Below are 11,276 nucleotides of genomic sequence, written 5' to 3'. Positions count from 1 at the left end.
AAGTTCAACTCAGCTCATTAAGGATCATTGATCATCAAGATGATCCTCATGAGTCTCATAATCCATCAATGACACCTAGCAGTATGTAGTGACAACCCAGCAGAATAAAAGATAAACCTCTAGGTGCAGTTAGCGTATGATACAGTCCCTTTATCGTGAGTCCTAACCAGATGACAAATCATAGATGAATCGTCAAACCTCAACATCGGTCATATAATAGATTCAATCAGCTCGAGTCCATATGTGATTCTATGAAAATTTTTTTTCATCAACCACAATGCTATGGTCATAGACTTAAGGACTCAGCATCTTAAATCCCATAGGACTACTCCCTTCTACTAGGATCGATAGATTCCATCTTGATGCACACCGCACTCCTACAGTGGACCAACTGTCACCAACATCCACTACAAGGGCTCATTGAGATCCATGTTGATGTGTTAGTCAAACTCCAGCAGCCTCACTGCAAGCAGTAGTGTCATCTCAGGTCAAAAGACCAGTCATACAACTGTAGTATCGAAAAAGTCACCAACGAGTGAGCAGACATCCATGTGATTTCTCGTGTTGGTCACGCTCAGTGCTAGTTGTTCTTTAACAACCACCTATACTCTCACTCCAGTATCTCTACACTGTAAACTTGAGATCCATCTGTCTAAAGGAAGCTGTTGGATATAAAATAATCCCAACCGAAGTTCGTAAAAGGCCGATCCTTCCAGGGCTCTTCCGGCTTCCGACCTTGTGTGGCGTCTTTTCGAACTCCCCCGACCGTCCGAGCATCCATAATACCATCCAGACTTCTCCAATAATGGGCTCCTCCATTCATCTACCGGACTGCTCCAAACGCTCTCTGAGCTTCACTATCAGCCGATTTTCTACAGTGATCGATTATTCTCCGAATCTTAGCCTAGACTTCTTCCGGCCACAAATGACTTTACTCCGAACTTCTTCCGGACTTCGTCAATGTCCGAGCTTCTCCAATAGCAGGACTTCTATAGTAATCAGATTCCATCCAAGTTTCTACGACGGTCGACCATCTTTCGAATTTCATCCGAGCTCCAACGAGAGCCAGATCCCAGCCGAACTTCTACAGTGGATGGATTCCAGACGAACTCTTACAATGGACGGGCTCCACCAGCCGGATCTCTACTCCAAACTTCTTCCGAACTTTATCAATGACCGAGCTTCTCTAGCAGCGGGACTTCTACAATAAGAAGTCTCCATCCGAGCTTCCACGGTAGCCGATCTTCATCCGAGCTTCTACAATAAGAAGTCTCCATCTGAACTTCCACGACAACTAGTCTTCGTCCGAACTTCTATAACAGAATTGAATCCCGGACTCCTCCAACATTCGACCTTCCACTGTGTCCTCAAGACTCCTCCAGCGGACGAACCTCCATAATCCCATCCGAACTCCACTGTCGGTCGACCCTCTGTCAGATTTCTCATGAAACCGAACCTCTCCGACGGACAATCTTCAGACGAACTTCCACATCAGGCAAATTCCAGATGGACTCCTCTAGCGATCGGACTCTTATCGGACTTCTCCAACAGAAAGTCCCCGTCCGAGCTTCTACAGCAGACGACTTCTGCTTGCAGCATCAGTGCCCAAGGCACCCGACGACAATGGACCTGTCAGCAACCTCAAAAACATCCGAATTTCTCTTAGATTGCAGAGACAGAGAGCCATTCCACTCCATCAGACGTCCCAACCGAGCTTCAGCCATCAGGCCCGAACTCTCTAGCAAGTCACGATAATGGCCACTACCCCACTCCACTCTCTGTAATAGATTTCACATGGCCCCACCACTCTCTGGCAAGTTGCGACAATGGACACCACTCCATTCTCCATAACAAACTCCACGTGGTCCTGAATGGCCCCCTGATGCCACTACTCTCCGTAACAAACTCCGCGTAGCCCCGAACGGCCCACTATCAGGCAGTTACAGACGTCGCTGTCAATCAGTTACGCTCTCCATCTATAAAAAGGGACCCCCAGATACATTCTTCTCTAAGCTAAAAACTCTATCTCAAAACTTTGCTAAAATTTCATTTGAGTACTCCATTTCTGTTGAGGCAGAGTACTGACTTGAGCGTCGGAGGGTCTTGCCGGAGCACCCCCAACTCTGGTTTAGACTTCCCTTGCAGGTCCCGACGGCGGACGCAATCCCCTCGACTCCAGCTTCTCCGACATCGGCAGAATTTTCGGAGCACCCCCAACTCCGGTTTAGACTTTCCTTGCAGGTCCCGACGGCGGACGCGATCCCCTCGACTCCAGCTTCTCCGATGTCGGCGAAATTCTGCACTAACAGAATTAACGCTAGAGGAAGGGCCTGCGTCTTCGCAGTACCCTTGTTCTTAAAGGAGTACTCAGTGGGATTGTCTTCGATCATCTTCTTCGACATTTTCTCCTTCTTCTCCTGCCAGATCTCCACCTGATGTCTCCCCGAAAGACATCCACCAGGCGATCCACGGCCTCCGCGGCCAGATCTCAGCGAGACCCGCAAGCTCCGGCCTCGTCTCTAGTTTCTCAAGCTCCTCCTCCTCCGACAACGGCAGTCGGCATGGAGCAATTCGACTTACTGGTTCAGTAGGTCAGGGGCCTCACCGAAGCAGTGCAGACCATGCAGCAGCAGTCGCAACAGCCGCAGGCATCAGTGGACTGGAAAGAGCATCGCCGGAGTTCCAGAATCTGGCGACCGGGCGGGCCACTTGGGCCAGTCACCCTGTCTTCCCCGGAAAGGAGAAGCAGAAGGCGGAGAGCCCTCCGTCCGATCACGATTCCACCCCCGGAGGGTCCCTACCTCCGTTTCACCAGAAGACCCTCGAGACTCGCAGTCGAGAGGACCTCCTCGATCAAAGATTCCAGGAGATGAACCGACGGATCGAAAAGCTCCATCATGCTCCCACTGCTTACGGTGAAGACATCTGTACTGACCCTCCTTTCTCTCAAATGATCATGCAGGAATCAATCCCGCCGAACTTCAAGCTCCCCCAATTCGAAAGCTACGACGGGACCTCGGATCCGGTTGACCACCTGGAGGCCTTCCGGACAATGATGCTGCTCCATGGTGCGTCAGACACCATCCTATGCCGAGCTTTCCCATCCACCTTAAAGGGAGCAGCAAGAAATTGGTACTTGGCACTAAAGTCGGGTACCATCTTCTCCTTTGATCAGATGAACCACTAGTTTGTGGCTCATTTCGTTAGCAGCCGACATCCCCGAAGAGGTTCGGAGTCCCTCATCAACATCAAGCAAAAGGAGGGAGAATCCATCCGAACTAACGTCAATCATTTTAACACTGCCACGTTGGAGGTCCGAAATCTGGACCAATCAGTTGCAATGGCTGCCTTGAAGAGCGGTCTTCAAAAGAACGATCTTCTGTTCTCCCTGGAAAAGAAGTATCCCAGGGACTTCGCTGATTTGCTGGCTCGGGCCGAAGGATATGCCCGAGCAGAGGAAGCCTTCAAGATGAAAGACAAAGAGGCCGTGAAGGAGCGACAGGCGGGTGACTCCAGCAAACCCGCAGCTGAAAAAGGGGCGAGTGAAACTCGACCACGTTCTCAAACTCCCTCCGGACATAAGCATGTCCGAACTCTCCCTCGAGCTCATAGGTAGAGGAGCCCGGACCGCAAGGTTCGGCGGAGCTCTCCCCCAGGAAGATTCCACAGCTACGCCCCCCTCAATGCTCCAAAAGCTCAAGTGCTGATGAAGGTCAGGGAGTAGCTGCCAAGGCCGGAAAGGATGCGCACACACCCTGAGAAGCGCAGTCCTAATAAGTTCTGCCTCTATCATCATGACCACGGCCACGACACGAAGAAGTGTATTCAGCTTCGGGACAAGATCGAGGAGCTCATTAGATGAGGTCGGCTCGACAGATTCATTCGACGTCGGCCTGAAGTTAGGGAAGATCGGTCGAGGGCCCTGCTACAACCGGAGCCGTCAAGGAGGGAGGAACAGCCTGAAGATCGACCTCCAATCGAGATCATCAACACCATCTCTAGAGGACCCCGACGGAGAGCAGACCTTCCTCGACTATGGGATTCGAAAAATCTACGAATGTATTACCAATAACTTTGCCTTAAATAAAAGTTTCTTTTATATTCGCATATCTTTTTTTTTGGCATGAGCTTGTAACGACAAAAAGTAGCTCCTTCAGACAATCAAAATTAAGCATGTCAGGAACAGTAGGAAAACCTCGTCCTGACACGAACGAAGGCCCGGTTATTTAGAGATCGGATGGGAGGAGAGGCCCTTGCAACGGCCCTTATGTGCCCCCACAGCCATATTAGGAACAGGAGGAGAACCTCGTCCTAACATGAGCAAAGTCGAAGGTCCGATTATTTAAAGACCGGATGGAGGGAGAGACCCTTACAACGGCCCTTATGTGCCCCCACAGCCATGTTAGGAATAGGAGGAGAACCTCATCCTAACATGAGCAAAGTTGAAGGCCCAATTATTTAGAGATCGGATGGGGGGAGAGGCCCTTGCAATGGCCCTTATGTGCCCCCACAGCCATGTTAGGAACAGGAGGAGAACCTCGTCCTAACATGAGCAAAGTCGAAGGCCTGGTTATTTAGAGACCGGATGGAGGGAGAGGCCCTTGCAACGGCCCTTATGTGCCCCCACAGCCATGTTAGAAACAGGAGGAGAACCTCATCCTAACAAGAGCAAAGTCGAAGGCCCGATTATTTAGAGACCAGATGGGGGAAGAGGCCCTTGCAACGGCCCTTATGCGCCCCCACAGCCCTGTTAAGAACAGGAGGAGAACCTCATCCTAACATGAGCAAAGTCGAAGGCCCGATTATTTAGAGACCGGATGGAGAGAGAGGCCCTTGCAACGGCCCTTATGTGCCCCCGCAGCCCAAATATGAGCTGAAATTGACTGTGTCAGGAACAGGAGGAGAACCTCGTCCTGACACAAACGAAGACCTGATCGATCAAGACCGAATGAGGGGGGAAGTCTCCTCAACGTCTCCTCTACACCCCTACAATCCTGTTAAGAATAGAGGAAAAACCCTCACTCGAACACAAAAAAAAAGAGAGAAGAGAAAAAGAAAAAGCGACGAGCTACGTCGGTGATAAGGGAAAAACAAACTACATCAAAGACACAAGGAACCTCGTCTCAACGAGGAAGGAGACCCTTGTCAAAAATCCTCAGTCTCTAAGAGGGAACCCGACACTGGCAGGAGAAAATCGACTTCTTCAAGGCAACGAGAAGTTCGGACCCCCAAGTTCGAGCACCGGGAGGAAGCATCAAACTCGAGTGTTCTCGAAAAGACCTTCGATCATGAACAAAAAAGACAAATCAACACGATGACGATCAGGAACCTTCAAACAACATCAACATCGAACAAGAAAAAAAGACGAAAGAAGCTCGGTAAACAACAACCCAAAGCAAGAATAGACAAGGTAATGAGAAAATTCCTTCTCATTTCATTAGTAAAGTGTGCATTACAAAGCCTTTGAAGACCAAAAAAGAAAAACGATAAGAAAAAAAAAGAATGCATGGAAGAACAAAAGGTAAAAGAAGCTCTAAGGAAGCTCGGCTTCTTTCGACTTCGAGCTCTCGGTTCCAGTCATTGTCAGGGATTGCTTTAAGTTTTCGACTTCTTCTTCCAGTTCCTTTTTTCTTAAAAGCATCTCCCGGTACATCTGGTGGAACCGCCGGCTTTCGCCCTCCGACTCCCGAATCCTCTTCCTCAGAACCTCGAACTCTGCCTCAGCATCCTTGACCGCTTGCTGCTCGTAGGCCAGCTGAATCTTCAGCCACTGCAGTTCGGCCTTCTCCTGCCCAAGGGCCATGGATAGTTCTTCCGTGGTCCCCCTCAAGGAGCGGAGCTCGTCGGAGCCTTGTGCAGAGATGGCCTGGACTCTCTCAGAAAACTGCTTCTGAAGGCGAACAACTTCGTCGGTCGCCATCTTAAGCTTCCTTCGATAGTCGTCTATTTGCCCGCACCAGCCGACTCGGTAGGCATTGTAGTTCGCCTCGGCATCCTGCTGCTGCTTTTGAAGGTCGGAGAATTTCTTCGACCAGTCTCGATCGTGGTCGGCCTGAGTTGCGAGCCAGAATGAGCTCCCTTCCAACTGGCCGATCTTCTCCCGTGCAGCCGCCAGCTCGACTTCAAGGGAGCTGATCTTGGAAGTCTGAGTCCAAGATCGATCGCTGGCACATTTTCGGAGTTCCTCAAGCTCCGTCACGAAGTCAGCCTTCCTCCGGGTGTAGTCTATGAAACCCTTTTTGTAGAGGTCCCGAAAGCGAGTAGCCTCTGCAGTGACTTCCGAATGGCTCTTTCTCAGCCGGTGAAGTTTGTCATCCAACTTCTTTGATTTCTTCGTCAAGTGACGAACTTTCCTTCTGAGGTCTCGGATCATCGACTTTAGAGGAATCTCCTGTGGTAGAGAAAGAGCTTCGACAGGGTACTGTCGTTGGAAGACAAGAGCGCCACAACACAAATTAGTGCCAGAAAATAAAAGAGAAGAAAAAAAAAGGCAGAGTAAAACAAAAGAGCTCTCTGTAAAGGAGAATCCGATTTTATTGATTAAATAGTTCTTAAGTACAAGAGAACGAAGAAAAGTTGCAACAAAAAAAAGGAAGAAGAAAAGAATACAAAATTAAAGGTTTCGGACCTCTGGGGCAGAAGTGGGGGAGCTCGGCACCCCCAGAAGTTCAGTCACAGCAGCCGCGGCAGTCGAGGAAGTCTCGATTGGAGGAAGACTGGCAGCAGCTTCAGAAGGCCCGGCTTCGTCATCGGACGCCTCATCTAGGAAGCCGAGGTCCAGCTCGGAAAACTTTCCGACCATCTTCTCTTGGCAAAGTTCGAAGCTGTCACGCCCCCGACCCGAGATTGTGAATCGAGGGTCATGGCAACCGCCGCATACTTATAGAATACTTTTTCCATAAGCATGCAAGGCATCTCATCATGATATCTTCACAAATTGTTAAATAAATTTTTCTTCATTCAATAATCAAACCTTGATTCAAATAACAAATCAAAACTAAGTGTTCAAAAGAAAGTAACTGTCTGACAAAGTCAATACTAAAAACAAAACTAAAGGTCCTGAATCAATTCTGAGAAAATTCTAAATCAATGAGTTAACTCCATCTCTAATCGCTCTCTCAATCGAAATCCCGCATCATGCTAATTTTCTGGATCTGTAAGAAAAACATAAAACTTATCATGAGCTAAATAGCCCAGTAGGCAGTGTATACCTTTAACTGAATAATCAGGCAAATAATACTATGCATAACAAATCAATATGTAATTTCATGAAATCATATTCATACTGTCAATCATATATAAAAATCAAATCATCATAATTTCCAATTATGCTTTTCTTCTTAAATTCATCAATTTCTAAAATTCTTCTTACCAACCATAACTATGACCACATTATCCCTGTGGCAGGGTCATAATACCGCGTATCTGCTTGCGGTGGGCTGCGAATCATCTGGCAGCCAAGTCTTTTGGAACTGCTGGTCTAACTGGCGATTTTGTCGCTGGTCTATCTGGCGACATGTCGCTGGTCTCACTGGCGACATAAATCCTCAGGACAGTCAATTGCCAACGTATATGCCCCCATTGGCAGGGTCCTCAACACAGTCAGGTTGTCAATTTCATATTGTCTTCCAATTCATATATTATTTTCAAGAATAATAAAATTAATTGATATTCGAGTCAAATCAATTATAACATTCTTTGAGATCATATATCATCATAATAATTGCTCAACAAATAGCTTCAATCATAAATAATTTTTCTACAATTAACTTTCATCATAAATAATTTTCAGCAATTATTTCAATAAATAATTTCAATCGCAAGCATGCATAAATTTATTTAATTCGTAATATACCAGATAAATTCAGTAAAAGTAAACATTACTTACCTCAAAAGAAAGTCCAAACTAAAATTCTAGGGATCTCGAAAATCCTTCTCTGAACTTGATATGTCAAATATCATATTTTAAATCAAAATTTTATCGAATTAAAAATAACTAAATTATTAAAAATCTAATGTCCCCACGAGGATCAATTCGTCGACAGCATCCAGGTTTTCGAATTAATCCATGGACATCCTAATTTTATTTTTATTTTTATTGCTAATCTTTTTTTTATTAATTCCATAAATCCTAAAATCTAGAGAGAGAGAGTTTCTCTCTCTCCACCCCTTCTTTTCTTTTCTTTTCTTTTCTTTTTTTCTTTTTCTTTTCTTCTTTTTCTTCTTTTTCTTTTCCTTTTCTTCTTTTTTTTTTTCTTTTCTTCTTTTTCTTTTCCTTTTCTTCTTTTTTTCTTTTCTTCTTTTTCTTCTTCTTCTTCTTCTTCCTGCGCCGGAACAGAGGACTCTTGGTCCTCAGGCTTTGAACGGCCGTTCGGGCCGCTGCTGCCACGGCGGAGGCCGACGGCCGACGGGGCCATCTCCTCCGGTCACGGAGGAAACATGACCGGCGATCAAATCCGACCGCCGGCGCCGGAGATTCACGGAAAATAAGCCCAAAAACAGGGGTCTTTCCCGACCCAAAAATCGGCGACGTTCATCGCCGGCCACCACGCACAACGCACGGGGGAAAGAGGAAGAAAGAGGGGAAAAAGAGAAGAACTTACCTCGGCCTCTTGGGATCTCGTCGGAGAGAAAACACGGCGAGAAACCCAACTGTGCCCGCTGCTCTTCTTCGGGAAAATCAGAGAGAAAGAGAGAGGGAGGAGGCCGTTCTTCGGTCTCAAGGGGGAGGGGTCTACTTATAGAGGACCCTAGGACTCCGAGGGGTCCTAGGAGTCCCGATTCTGCCCGAATTTCGCCGGAGAAGGAGACTCCCATCGGGAGTCTTCTTCCCGATTTTGAATTCCTCTGTTTTTTTTTTTTTCATTTTGGGCTTTGATCTGCTGGGCTGAAACGGGTTTTGGGCTATAACATTCTTCACCCCTAAAAAGAAATTTCGTCCTCGAAATTTTTCATACCTGTAGTCTCGAAAAGCTGGGGATATTTTTGCTTCATTTCTTCCTCTAGCTCCCAAGTAGCTTCTCTTTCTGAATGTCGGCTCCACTGTACCTTGACATAAGGAATGTTGCGACGTCTCAGCACCTGTTCTTTACGGTCTACGATCCGTATCGGATATTCTTCATATGTTAGATCCTTCCTGGCTTGTACTGGTTCAAGTTCCACAATGTGACTTGGATCTGGTAAATATTTCTTTAACATAGAAACATGAAAAATATTATGTACTCCTGCAAGTGAAGGGGGTAAGGCAAGTCGATAAGCCACCTCACCAATTCTTTCCAAAATCTCAAACGGACCCACATATCTAGGATTCAATTTGCCACGAATGCCAAATCTTGAGATTCCTTTTGAAGGAGATACTTTGAGAAACATATGGTCACCGACTTGAAATTCTAATTTCCATCTCCTGTTGTCTGCATAGCTCTTCTGTCTGCTTTGTGCTGCCCGAAGTCGATCTTTAATTAATTGAATCTTCTCGACTGCTTGTTGAACAAGTTCGGGACCCAATATTCTTCGCTCACCGACATCATCCCAGTGAATCGGTGATCGACATCTTCTACCATATAAAGCTTCGTAAGGTGCCATACCAATGCTAGCCTGATAACTGTTATTGTAAGCGAACTCAATCAAAAGTAGATGCTCATCCCATGAACTCTTCATATCCAAAATACAGGTTCTCAACATATCTTCTAAGATCTGAATAGTTCTCTCTGACTGACCATCAGTCTGTGGATGAAAAGCTGTACTGAAGTTCAATTTTGTTCCTAATGCCTTGTGTAAGCTCTTCCAAAACTGTGATATAAATCTGGTGTCTCGATCCGATACAATGGTCACTGGAATTCCATGTAACCTTACAATTCTTTCATATATAACTTTGCTAGTCTTTCCAAAGTAAATCCAACTCTAATTGGAAGAAAGTGTGCAGACTTTGTCAATCGATCCACAATCACCGAGGCTGCATCATTTTTACTGGGAGTCTTCGGTAGTCCAGTTACAAAATCCATAGTGATATGTTCCCACTTCCAAACTGGAATATCAAGAGGTTGAAGTAGTCCCACAGGTCTCTGATGTTCAGCTTTAACTTGTTGACACACCAAACATTGAGCCACGAATTGAGCGATCTCTCTTTTCATATTATTCCACCAGTACATTTCTTTTAAGTCTCTATACATCTTAGTACCTCCCGGATGAACTGTATAACCGGTCTGATGTGCCTCCTAAAGTATTTCATGTTTGAGTGCTGAATCATTGGGTACGCAAATCCTGTTGTCGAACCTTAACGAACCGTCTTCATGTATCTTAAATTCAGATTGAACACCAGCTTCCACTGAATTTCTTATTTTCATTAGTTGTTGATCATTATTCTGGGCAACTGAAATTCTTTCAATGAGTGTTGGCTGAACCCTCATGTTGGCTAACCGTACTGTTGAGTCATATTTTCGGATGTCTAATTCCAATTTCCTTATATCCTTTAACAATTGACTTTGGTGTGTGATTAAAACCGCCAAATTTCCCACAGATTTTCTACTAAGGGCATCAGCAACAACATTAGCTTTTCCCGGATGATAATTGATTGTTAAATCATAATCCTTTAATAGTTCTAACCACCTTCTCTGTCTCATGTTTAATTCTTTCTGTGTAAAAATGTACTTCAAACTCTTATGATCAGTAAACACTTCACACTGCACACCGTATAAGTGATGTCTCCAAATTTTTAGGGCAAAAATCACTGCAGCTAATTCCAAATCATGTGTCGGATAATTTTGTTCATATGGTTTCAGTTGTCTTAAGGCATAGGCTACTACCTTACCATGTTGCATCAATACACATCCGAGTCCCTTTTTAGATGCATCACTATAAATTGTGAAACCTTCATCTCCTGTTGGTATAGTAAGGATAGGGGCTGACACTAATCGTTGTTTTAATTCTTGAAAATTCTGTTCACAATCTTCAGACCACTCGAATTTAACCCCTTTTTGAGTAAGACGAGTCAAAGGTGCAGCTATACGAGAAATCCTTCTACAAATCGTCTGTAATATCCTGCCATTCTCAGAAAACTTCGAATCTCAGAAATATTTGTAGGTCTGTTCCACTGCATCACAGCTTTCACTTTTGCTGGATCCACAGAAATTCCATCTTTAGATACGATGTGTCCTAAAAAGGCTATCACATTTCTTAAATTTGGCATAAAGTTTTTCTTTCCTCAATATTTATAGTACACACCGTAAATGTTCTTCATGCTCCAATTTACTTCTTGATATATCAGGATATCGTCATAA

The sequence above is a fragment of the Elaeis guineensis genome, chromosome 7, assembly GCF_000442705.2.
Source record: "Elaeis guineensis isolate ETL-2024a chromosome 7, EG11, whole genome shotgun sequence".
Classification (NCBI taxonomy): Eukaryota; Viridiplantae; Streptophyta; class Magnoliopsida; order Arecales; family Arecaceae; genus Elaeis; species Elaeis guineensis.
This window is presented reverse-complemented; position numbering follows the sequence as displayed.